Genomic DNA, 10,707 nt, shown 5'->3' with positions numbered 1-10,707 from the left:
GCTCTCCTAAGCCATGCGCGACCCACGACCGCTTAAACTGAGTAATTGCGATAATCTTCATTTATGATTCCATAATTTACCTGGATTTACAATCCTTCCACTTTTAAGACGCAATTTCTAGCAACGGCCTACTCATCTATTTACACACTGCTATCCCCTACTATGACATACGGTATACATACCCACGATTTGTCTACGTCATTTAACACGATTGACCATTCAGTTCATACAGTTTACCTTACTGCTGCTACCAGGTCACATGTTTACATGGAATAACGGGGTAGAAGAACTCAAGGAGGTAACTGCCAATTTGCAAGAGTAATAATCACACTCATAGTGGTAGTAGCAGTGGCAATACTAAGAATAATGGCATCAAATAGTAGGTCAAATAATAATTATGTAATATTGTAAAGGCATCTGCATTTGTTAGTTGTTTATTTCAGATGCGGATTAACCATTTGAAACCAAGAAAAGGCTACTTTAGTAACAAGCAGTGGCACTTACTTCAGTTTACTGGTACTTTGTTTTGGTTTTGGAAACGATCAATCCACGAAACAACAAATTCTCATTTTTATACGTATGATTTTTTCTTCTTATCAGGAGTTTTCAAAAGTTCAAGAATACTTCCTGTGGAGCAATATTCAAGAACTCAGTCTGTGTAATCCTTCTCTGAACATCGGTAAATTTGAGAGCCTCTTCCTGCTTAGAGAATTACACTAACAGTCCTCATCGTGGTTGAATATTCAGAATCTTGGCGAGAAAACCGGCACCGCACTATAAACGCGATTTTATATTATAGTCAACCTCCCGTCTTGTCTTGATTATCAACATAATACCTTTCAACCAGGGAAGACGGAATTAATACAGACCTATAACAGATGTAAGAGAAATTGCAACAGTGAAAACTAGCCACTCTTGTCAACAAATAAATGCGCCTTCTCATCGGGAAAAATGCTACAATTATTTGGTGTACATTAAAAATGGCGATAGAAAGGATGCTAAAAAAACAATACCGAAACATATTGCCTCCTTTCATTACTTACATTCTGTTCACATAAAGTCATCACCTACTCGCATCTCCACTGCAGAAGCCTCCTAGAGGAATAGCAGGCTTCTGTAGTGGATCTCAAACAACAGACCACATCCCACACGCTCACCCAAATAAGAGAGAGAGAGAGAGAGAGAGAGAGAAACGATATAGGAAACCTCTGTGTTATGGCACTTCATCGATTACCGAAAAAGGCCATTTGGACTCTCAAATACCAGCAGTACTAGAACTATTCGAAAAGAAGACAGGGAGTAGAGATGGTTGATATTGCAAAATATTGGAAGATATATACGAGATGGGACAGCAACCAGCAAGCTCCACACAGAAACCGATATAAAATACCAATTAAAAAAGGTGTTAGACAGGTCCGGTACCATCTCACCAAAATAACTGTTTACAGTGTCTTGAGGAAAAAATATTCAAGAAGCTAGAATGGAACGGAAATGGCATCAAAATAGGAGACGGGAATATCAAAAACATAAGATTGGTAGATGATATGTTCTGTTTAGTTAATCTGCAAATGAAATGCGCAACTAATAAACGATCTGAATAGAGAAAGTCTGAAAAGTCGGACCTAAAAAAAAGAAAAAAAAAATCATGTTCACAGTAGACTTCATTTCGAATAGATACATGTACAAGGCGAAAGCGATAGAGGCAGTGGACAAGAATATTTCCTAGGCAACTCGTAAAGACAAACACATTAGCGAAGAGGAAATTAAGCGACCCATCAGCCTAGGCTGGAACGCCGTTGGCAAACACAGTAGCAATATAAGAAGCTCCTTGCCATTATGTTTTAAAAAGGAAAAGTCTTTTTAACAATTGCGTCCTCCCAGTTTATTACTTATGGATCAAAAAATATGGACTACAAACCAAATTACTGGAGAGGAAGTGCCAGAGAGGGATGGAGAGGTGATGCTGGGAATTTAGCCTAAGCGATCGGATGAGGGCGACGTGGTCAAGAAAACAGACAAAAGTGGAAGAATACTTGGGAGCATCCAAAAGAAAAAATGGCAATGGGGCAGTCATATATGTCGGAGACAGGGAAGAGATGGACAAAGAAACAGCAACAGGACTGGGATACAATAAAGAGGCCCAAGAGCCAGCCAATGGCACGATGGCAAAAATTTGGCTGCAAGATTGGAAACAAAAAACGAAAGGACAGGCAAAGTTGGAATAGATTGGGAGAGGGCCTACGTCCTGCAGTGGATTGATTCAGGCTGATATTATATTCCAAATATAATATATTACATGTTCCAAATAGGTATATATATTTAATATATATATATAGATATATATATATATATATATTATTTATATTCTATAATATTCATATATATATATCAAAATATGTTTCATATATATACATATATATATTTGGGATATATATATCCTATTACATATATTCCAATATATATTATATATATATATATATAGATATAATATTGTATATATATATAAATAAATATATATATATATATATTATATATATATATATATAGATATATATTATATATATATCTTCTTTTTTATGCGACGGCTCACTGTAATGGCGTATGCTCACTGATATGTTGAAAGTGTCAGAAGAGAAGCAGGACAGATGCACCTGAGCTTGCTCAAGGAGGAAAGGCAGGCTTGATGCGGATAGAGGTGTGAAATGTTGTACGATTCAGTCTGGCTATGTATTTTTACCAGCCGGGCCTTCATGACAGTGAAAAGTGATCGCCGTGCCTCTCTCCACTGTCCGAGATAATGAGAGAGAGGGAAGAGGCCAGATAGACAGATAGATAGACAGACAGAGAGACGAAGAGAGAGAGAGATGGGGTCTTCAGGATGAAAGCCGCACATTTCATATTTTGCCAAATAAGGACTAGTAAATTGCAAAAGGTATCTACTTATTCATATAATAATATATATATATATTATATATATATAACATATATATATATATATTAATTTGGGATTAATATATAATATGTAGGCCGCCGAAGAAACGCCTATGATTTGTCAATGGGTGTGGGGTGACTGATACCCTGCGTAGCACTCGCTTTTAAGGTTTATCAGTTGCGGTTTCAAAAACCTGTTAATTAATACATCGATTATAGGAATGCGGCATACAATACATTAAAAAAAACACTAATTAACAATATATATTAGGTTATAAGATAAGAACTTCCTACCATATGGATACATACGCATTTGCGGGCAGTCAGAATATCAGCTGATTCCAGTAGCTGATGGGCGTCTTGACGGCACGGAGGTCTCTCGAACTGCCCTCACCCTTTAAACACATATGCCTACGACGTCAATGTAACATTCCTCTTTCATAATTTTATACATTAGTTGGGAACGACCCCACGATCTCCCAGCATCGATCACATGAAGAGCCACCATCACTTTCCTAGGGGCGACCCCTCAACAAACAAGTTCTGACAGGTCAAGTCTTATGCTTGATACGGACCATGTGTGACCCGGCGGCTCTACAGCCCGACTAGGCCTCCTGAGGAGGTTGTTACACAGAAGATGAATTTTATACAACACAGCCTTCCGATGCAGTGTTACAGAATAAGTGTATACAGAAATATATGATACAACATAATATGAAGTATGTGATATACAGCGGGCGGCTACAATCCCACCTTTTGCCTCCACTGTGGAGCAAAACCAAACTAATCCGGGTTAGGAATAATGATTACTTATAAGAGGCATAACTTCACTATGGTCTGATGAGGATTCCAGAACTAGTCGGCTTGGTTCTTTCTACCGAGTCCAATCTTCACCGGCTTATAGCCTCTGTCACCCTCCCTAGCCTCCAACTGATTCCTGGGAGTATGTCGTTCGACAATGGGACAAGGTCTCCTTACTGAAGGATTTCTGGAGGCTTCAACTGTTTCTGTCTCATCCTCAATGTGTTCAGGTATTCAGCTTGCATCATCTCCAGAAACTATCTGCTTAGGAATTTGTGCATGGATCCAGGCTCGCCCATATGTGTTGTCAACGTGAAAGCATGTCATTTGTCTGAATCTGTGATACCCATCTACATTTCATCCTCAGGGCATGGTTAGGGGTTAAAGCTTCGGGTTACTGTGACATCGCCCGGGATCGCAGAAAGAGGGCGGCTGTTCGTCCTTTCAACTGCTTTGCCTGGTGAATGGCCATTGCTTCATTCTCGACGATATCAAGAGGCCATCTACATAGGAAGTTCTCTTTTACATCTGCTAATTTGGTCTTAGATAGTGTTCCTTAGAAAGACCAAATGATGCACATGCGGGGCTCCAAAACACCTCCAAATAAGTGCACAGTCATGCGATATACTTTTGCCGAGAGAAATCCCCCTTTTGGCCACCACAAGAACACCTTAGAAACATCATGGGATCCCTTGGGGGTGACCTTTACCTGGTGAAACATAGCATTTTGATATCAGCAGCTACTGCAATTATCTTTCTTCTACAAACCGGACAGTTATGCGCCCAGCAGGTCTTCATCAAGTCTGGGCCTTGACAGACCTGCTTATTTAGGGTGGATGTTACCTTCAAGGACGCAGCACAGTCGGACACTATGTGTATTTCTCAAGTTTGTTAGGATTGAATAACCGGGTGGTGTGGTTACGGTACAATGTCTTCCCTGGCGGTCTACTCCCTTTGCCTGCCTCAGCATGTACTTCATTGAAGTAACTCTCCATTCTGCTACCATATTAGCCTTCAGGATTTATCCTTGAAGACGTGTTTTTAGGACAGGCAAGTGTCTTTCACCATTCTCCCAATTGTCTGGAAGCTGGGCTCAATTGCCTTTTAAAGTGATTGGGAAAATTCATGATGCTACACAACCATGGTTACCTCTTTGTCCCACAAATGTAGGACTTGATAATCCTCGCTGATCTTCCCTTTTCCTCTGTGTGCTCCTCTCAAGGCCACTGGTGCTCGTGCTGCGGTACAGGCACTTCCACTTATGTAGGTCCTAAAATTTGTTGTCCAGTTGGACGTTAACCGCCCATCTAATTTTGTCCTTGCAGCAAAGGGTTCACCTCCTCTCCCCCTTCTGACCTCAAGAGGCATAAGTGTGAGGGAGACGTCCTGCCCGTCAGTAACTCGACACCAGTCTGGGGATTGCCGAGTAGAAACCAGGTCTTAGTGTGGCAGCGAGTGGTGTTCAATTGCTCACTGCTAGCTTTGATCAGACCTTCAGGGAAGGGAATCGATGGACGATCCCCTGACGGAGTCGCATAGTGGTATTCTTTCCTGTGTACAGTCCCTTGACCATGAGATCAACCTGTTTGGTGTCCTGGTAAGTTCCTGTTCAGTGTAGACCTACTCACGTTGTCTCTCTTCTCTCCTTTGGCCGAAGCATTTCACTACCTTGAGGAACTGCAAAAAGAGAAGGAAACGACCGGAGTCCAGCAAGGCACATGTCATCAGCAGCTGTTACTATCACTTAAAAATGGGGTGGGGGGGGGGGGCACCTCGCTCTTAAGCTTCCACCTGTGCTGTCGTTAAAGCATCCTCTTTGGCAGTCCCATACAGTGGGTAATGTACCTTCTCACCTTTGTATCGCAAAGGTCAATAAGCGGTTTCAGTTTTACCTGTGGGGGCATAAAGGTGCGAAGTACTTCTGCTCAAAAAAAAAAAAAAAATAAAACAAAAACCCCCCCCCCCCCCCCCCTTTTCCCCGGTAGGCCCAATACTCCTCAGGGACTTACTACCATTTACTTGGAAGTTTTACTTGCAACATTTGTTTCCTACACAAAAATGCTTTTTGTCAGCACCTTGATGGGATGGTTTTGAGCGGGAGCGGTTCTTCGGGATTTGCGAATTTTTTCGTTTGGGCCGGTGTGCTACATGGCACCATTCATCCTTGAAGTTCAGTTAGTGCGTGTTTTCGTAAGTCGTTTAGATCTCCAGTTTTCGTCGATGCTCGATGATCTGATTAGTGTCTGAGCAGCTGTCATCTATCACTTGTGGATTCTGATGTAGTGCATTTTCGTTTCCTTGATTTCGGTTATTTTATTGTCATTGTTCGTCCTTAGGCTTTCCTTCCTTGCAAGGTTTCTCCGGAGGTCCGGTTAATTCTTCTAGAACAATCACTCCATAGGATGACAGTGGGTCTCTGACATGCGACTTTCCGAACGTGAGGGTCACGTGGCCAGAGCTGTCGATGGGGTAGGCTCGGGAATTTCCTTCCCCCTATATTACACTCCACTGGACCTAAGAGGGTCCCTCTCCAGAATTGATGATGGGAGCAAACCTGGGGACTTCCTTCCCCTTTGACATTCCAGGACCACAGAGGTGCGAAAGGTGTTTTTCACCTGTTCTTCCAAACCATGAGGTTTCGCGATTTTCAGACTCTTTTATATCCTTGTCCGTCCACACCACATCGTCTCTAGCAGTGTCTATTCCAACCTCCATTTGTCTTAGTCCACCAGACGATTTCATGCGGAGACGATCCCTGACATCTGATAAACCACAGTGTGGGTTTCGTTTTTAGTCAATGAGTCACCATGTGTTTTTTAAAACTTGCAAGAATGCAGCACCATGGGTTTTTCACGCTGCAGGAAGCCGCACCGGGGTATTTGACTCTTGCAATGAAAGCAGGCACGTGGGTTTTTGACTCTGCAGGGTGCAGGCACTGTGGATTTGACTCTGCAGGGGATTGCAGCACCGGGATTTTGGACTCTGCAGGGGATGCAGCACCGTGGTATTTTGACTCTGCAGGGAGCAGCACGTGGGTTTTGACTCTGCAGGATGCAGCACCGTGGGTTTGACTCTGCAGGGATGCAGCCACGTGGGTTTTTGATCTGCAGGGATGCAGCACCGGGGTATTTGACTCTGCAACGAATGCAGCACGTGGGTATTTGACTCTGCAAGAAATGCAGCACCGTGGGTATTTGACTCTACCAAGAAGCAGCACCGTGGGTATTTGACTCGCAAGGAATTCAAGCCACCGTGGGTTATTTGACTCTGCAAGATGCAGCACTGGGTTTTTTTCACTCCTTAATAAACACAACACTGTGGGTTTTCAAGTCCTTAATAAACAACAACCACTTTTGGGTTTTCAACCCTTTAATAAACACAACGCTTGGGTTTTCAACTCCTTAATGAACACAACATGTGGGCTTTGTAACGCCTCAATAAATACAACATCGGGTTTTAGGCTCCAATAAACACAACACTGGGTTTTCAACTTATTAATAAACACAAACAAACGGGGTTTTTCAACTCCTTAATAAACACAACACTGTGAGCTTTTTAATCCTTGATAAACACAACATGTGTGAGCTTTTTAACTCCTTGATAAACACAACACTGTGGGCTTTTTAACTCCTTAATGAACACAACACTGTGGGCTTTTAACTCCTTAATAAACACAACACTGTTGGGGTCCTGTTTAATCTTAATGAACAAAACACTGTGGGCTTTTAACTCCTTAATAACCCCAAACACTGGGCTTTTTAAAAAAACTCCTTAATGAAAACACACTGTGGGCTTTTAGGCATTAATAAACACAAACTTAATAAAACAACACCATGGATTTTTACTGTTACTGACCACCGCACACTGATTCAAACACATCACACGATATCGCAATTTTCCCCTTTGTAGACTGAAGCGTTACGCACGCAAGAACACCAAGAGTGGGGCACGGACACTACGTGTTTTACATAAGTTAAGTTAAGTTAAGTAAGTTTATTTACCACCCTGGCTATCTGCTCAGGCGTGGGCAATCATGATTACAGTTTTAACATATATCTGACATTGTACAGTAGTCTGTAACTACTGTAGTTGATACAGGTAAAAATAGAAATAAATCCATACATTCATACAAAAAATTATTACTTAATATGCTTTTGCCACTGTGTTTGAATAACACGTTATTGCTTACGGGAGTTATCAATAGTAAATTTAGGAGAATGTACGAGTATTTTCCAATGCTATCAGATGAAATGAAATATTCAACCATAGTTCTTATACACTCATGTTAGTGGTCTGAAAGGCGTATCACATGACATTCCGAAGATATAGTGCTCAAGCGTTTCGTTTGTTTTCTTCGTTACACAGTCTACATCTAGATTCATCTGCATCTGCACCGTGCAGTTGCAGTACATCTGTAACTAAACGTATTCTGGCAATAAACCACGTCACACTGTCTGGTTTGACTTCGGTGCCACCATAGGAAGGCTATCATCTCTTATACTGATCGAGGCCTTATGGTACAAGCTTCAGGCCCTTCGGAGTGTTGATCAGATCTAATAGTTCATTCCTTATGAGAACTTTTCAATAATGTGCAACCCTAGCAAAGAGCATCCCAAGATCCTATGTTCACAATAATCCTTGCTGCAGGCTTCTTCGCAATTTGGTCTACGTGGTCGTGCTTTGCGTATATGCCAACAGAGATTGGTATCCATACAAACTGAATGTTGAAATTAGCTCTGTGCATAGGTTACATTACGCTTAATGCAACTCAAAATTTCTTCATCGGCCACCTGCTTGAAAAGCATTTAGCGTCCGAAGTGCACTTTGAGAGTCACAGAAAACTACTTCCAGAGCCCCTAGACATTAAGAATTCCGTGCGAGGAGTATGACCTGCCAGCTCTCCGTTTGTGTAGTGTTTTGCCATTCTCATATTAATTGATGTTGTAGGAAGCCATTTTGTATACAGCGAAAGCACACCAGCTTGTATCCAGAAGTACGGATCCGTCGGCGTGCCTAACAATCATATGCATCATCACCCATAGATCTGTGGTTCCGTTCGTTGCTAGCGCAATTTGTTTCAACACCACAATTTATGCACCGTGTTTGTTTGTGGCTCGACATGTAAGGTGCACGATCAATGTTGAATTTTTCCATGGTGGAATGGAGCGACCCTTTGGTATTTTACAAATTGGAACATTGAGTTTTAAAATGTTCATGGAGATTTTGTGTATCAGAGGGCGCGCTGTGTGTGTTTTGTCACGTCTACTTGCGTGATTTTATGTTGCAGTTTTTTTTTGAAATCTGAGAGATACAAAGGGTTCCCTCAGAGCTTTGCCCCAAATATGGTGGAAATAAATATTATTCTATCAGAATGGATGGAAAGTTTAATTCTGATCTCATTTTTACTATCCTTGCTGTTCTCGGGGCGCCGAGGATAATCCTCATACTTCATTTTGCACTACCTCCAAACTACCTATTTCTGATTCCTTACACTGCAACAAGTGCAGTGCATGGTAGTCTACAACTGACCTTATAAAACCCCAAGTTAAAAAGTCTAGCGAGTTTAACATTGATGCATGTTCTCTTCCGACAAGAACTTTCAAGGTTTCAATCTCTCCCCATAGTCTCTTCTTTAGAGAGAGGACCAGGTCTGCATCATTTCATCACCCGAGATATTTATACTTGTGGCATATGTCAAGTTGGTCCCTATGCAAAAAGGGTGGGTGGGGGTATGATACATGGGTTTAGACCCCATTGTTTTCTCAGAAATGACAACCCCACTCATGGCCTTTGCTGTGATTCTGTCGAGAATTATTTGCATCCTCACTTGTGATGAGCTCTGACGCATATGTCATCCACATAGCTATATGGATTCACCCTCCCCAGTGGGATATCTGCCACCAGCTTGTTTCATTGAGGACATTGAACAGCATAGGGCTGAGAACTCCTCCCTGTGGCGTCCCAAGTTCAAAAGACTGTGAAGTGGAACTTCTCACTCCCCTGAACAGGGCACTTGCAGATCTGCGAGAGATACATTCTAAACCAGTTCAATATCTTACCCCGGATGCCAAAGCTTACTAATTTTTCTAGGATAACTTCTCTGTTTGCAATGTCAAAAAGCTGACTTAAGGTCAAGAAAAACAGTGTGCTTCCCTGGATTAGAGTGTGAAAAGTACTCTGCAAAGCAATGTTGGTGCTACGTCCCGATAGAATCCGTACAGTTTGAATAATTTACCTTGTAACCTGTACCTGAGTCTGTTCAAAATTATCCTTTCTAGAACTTTGCATACACATGAGTTAATGAAATTGGGCGGTATTTATCAGTGTTTGATTTCGGGATAGGGATGATTGACTGCGTGTCCAGGGGCCAGGCAGAATACCTTGTGACAAACTTACCTGTATAGGTGGCAAAAGGGGATTCAGGTACCTGAGCTATAAGGCGGAGGACACTATAGGTAATTCCATCCTCACCTGGGGCGGACGCTTTTCTTTGATCAGTGCATTGTTCATTTCCCACTCAGATCTCAGCAAAGTCTGGGGGCAGTATCAGAACATCAATCTCATGGCAAATTTGCGTGCAATTTTAGATTTAACTAAGGGGATCCTGATATTTGTGGGAAGTGACTCAATTTGGACCTCCCGCCCTTGACAGGACTATCTGCTTGTGCAAGAGGCTTGGGAAATCGGGGTTTATTGGTTTCTGAAATTTGATTAATTTTTTTTCCAACCTCCGACCCTTGAGTGTTTTTAAACTTTTAGGAACTGTTCAAAGTTTCTTTCTGAAAAGATTTTTTTAAATTTCCCTTTTTTTGTTAGCCTTTAAGAAATTAAAAAGTTGTCACGGGGATTATCCTGTTTTAGATAAAAGCTCCTGAACTCCCTTTTTTCCCTTAAAAGTGGGTCACCACCCCCTTAGGTTGTTTTTTCGTTGTAGTTCTGTCTTGAGGGTTTTTTTTGGACGACCCAAAAAGGTGT

This window comes from Penaeus monodon, chromosome 17, assembly GCF_015228065.2.
Source record: "Penaeus monodon isolate SGIC_2016 chromosome 17, NSTDA_Pmon_1, whole genome shotgun sequence".
Taxonomy (NCBI): Eukaryota; Metazoa; Arthropoda; class Malacostraca; order Decapoda; family Penaeidae; genus Penaeus; species Penaeus monodon.
Note: the sequence above shows the minus strand (reverse complement) of the source record.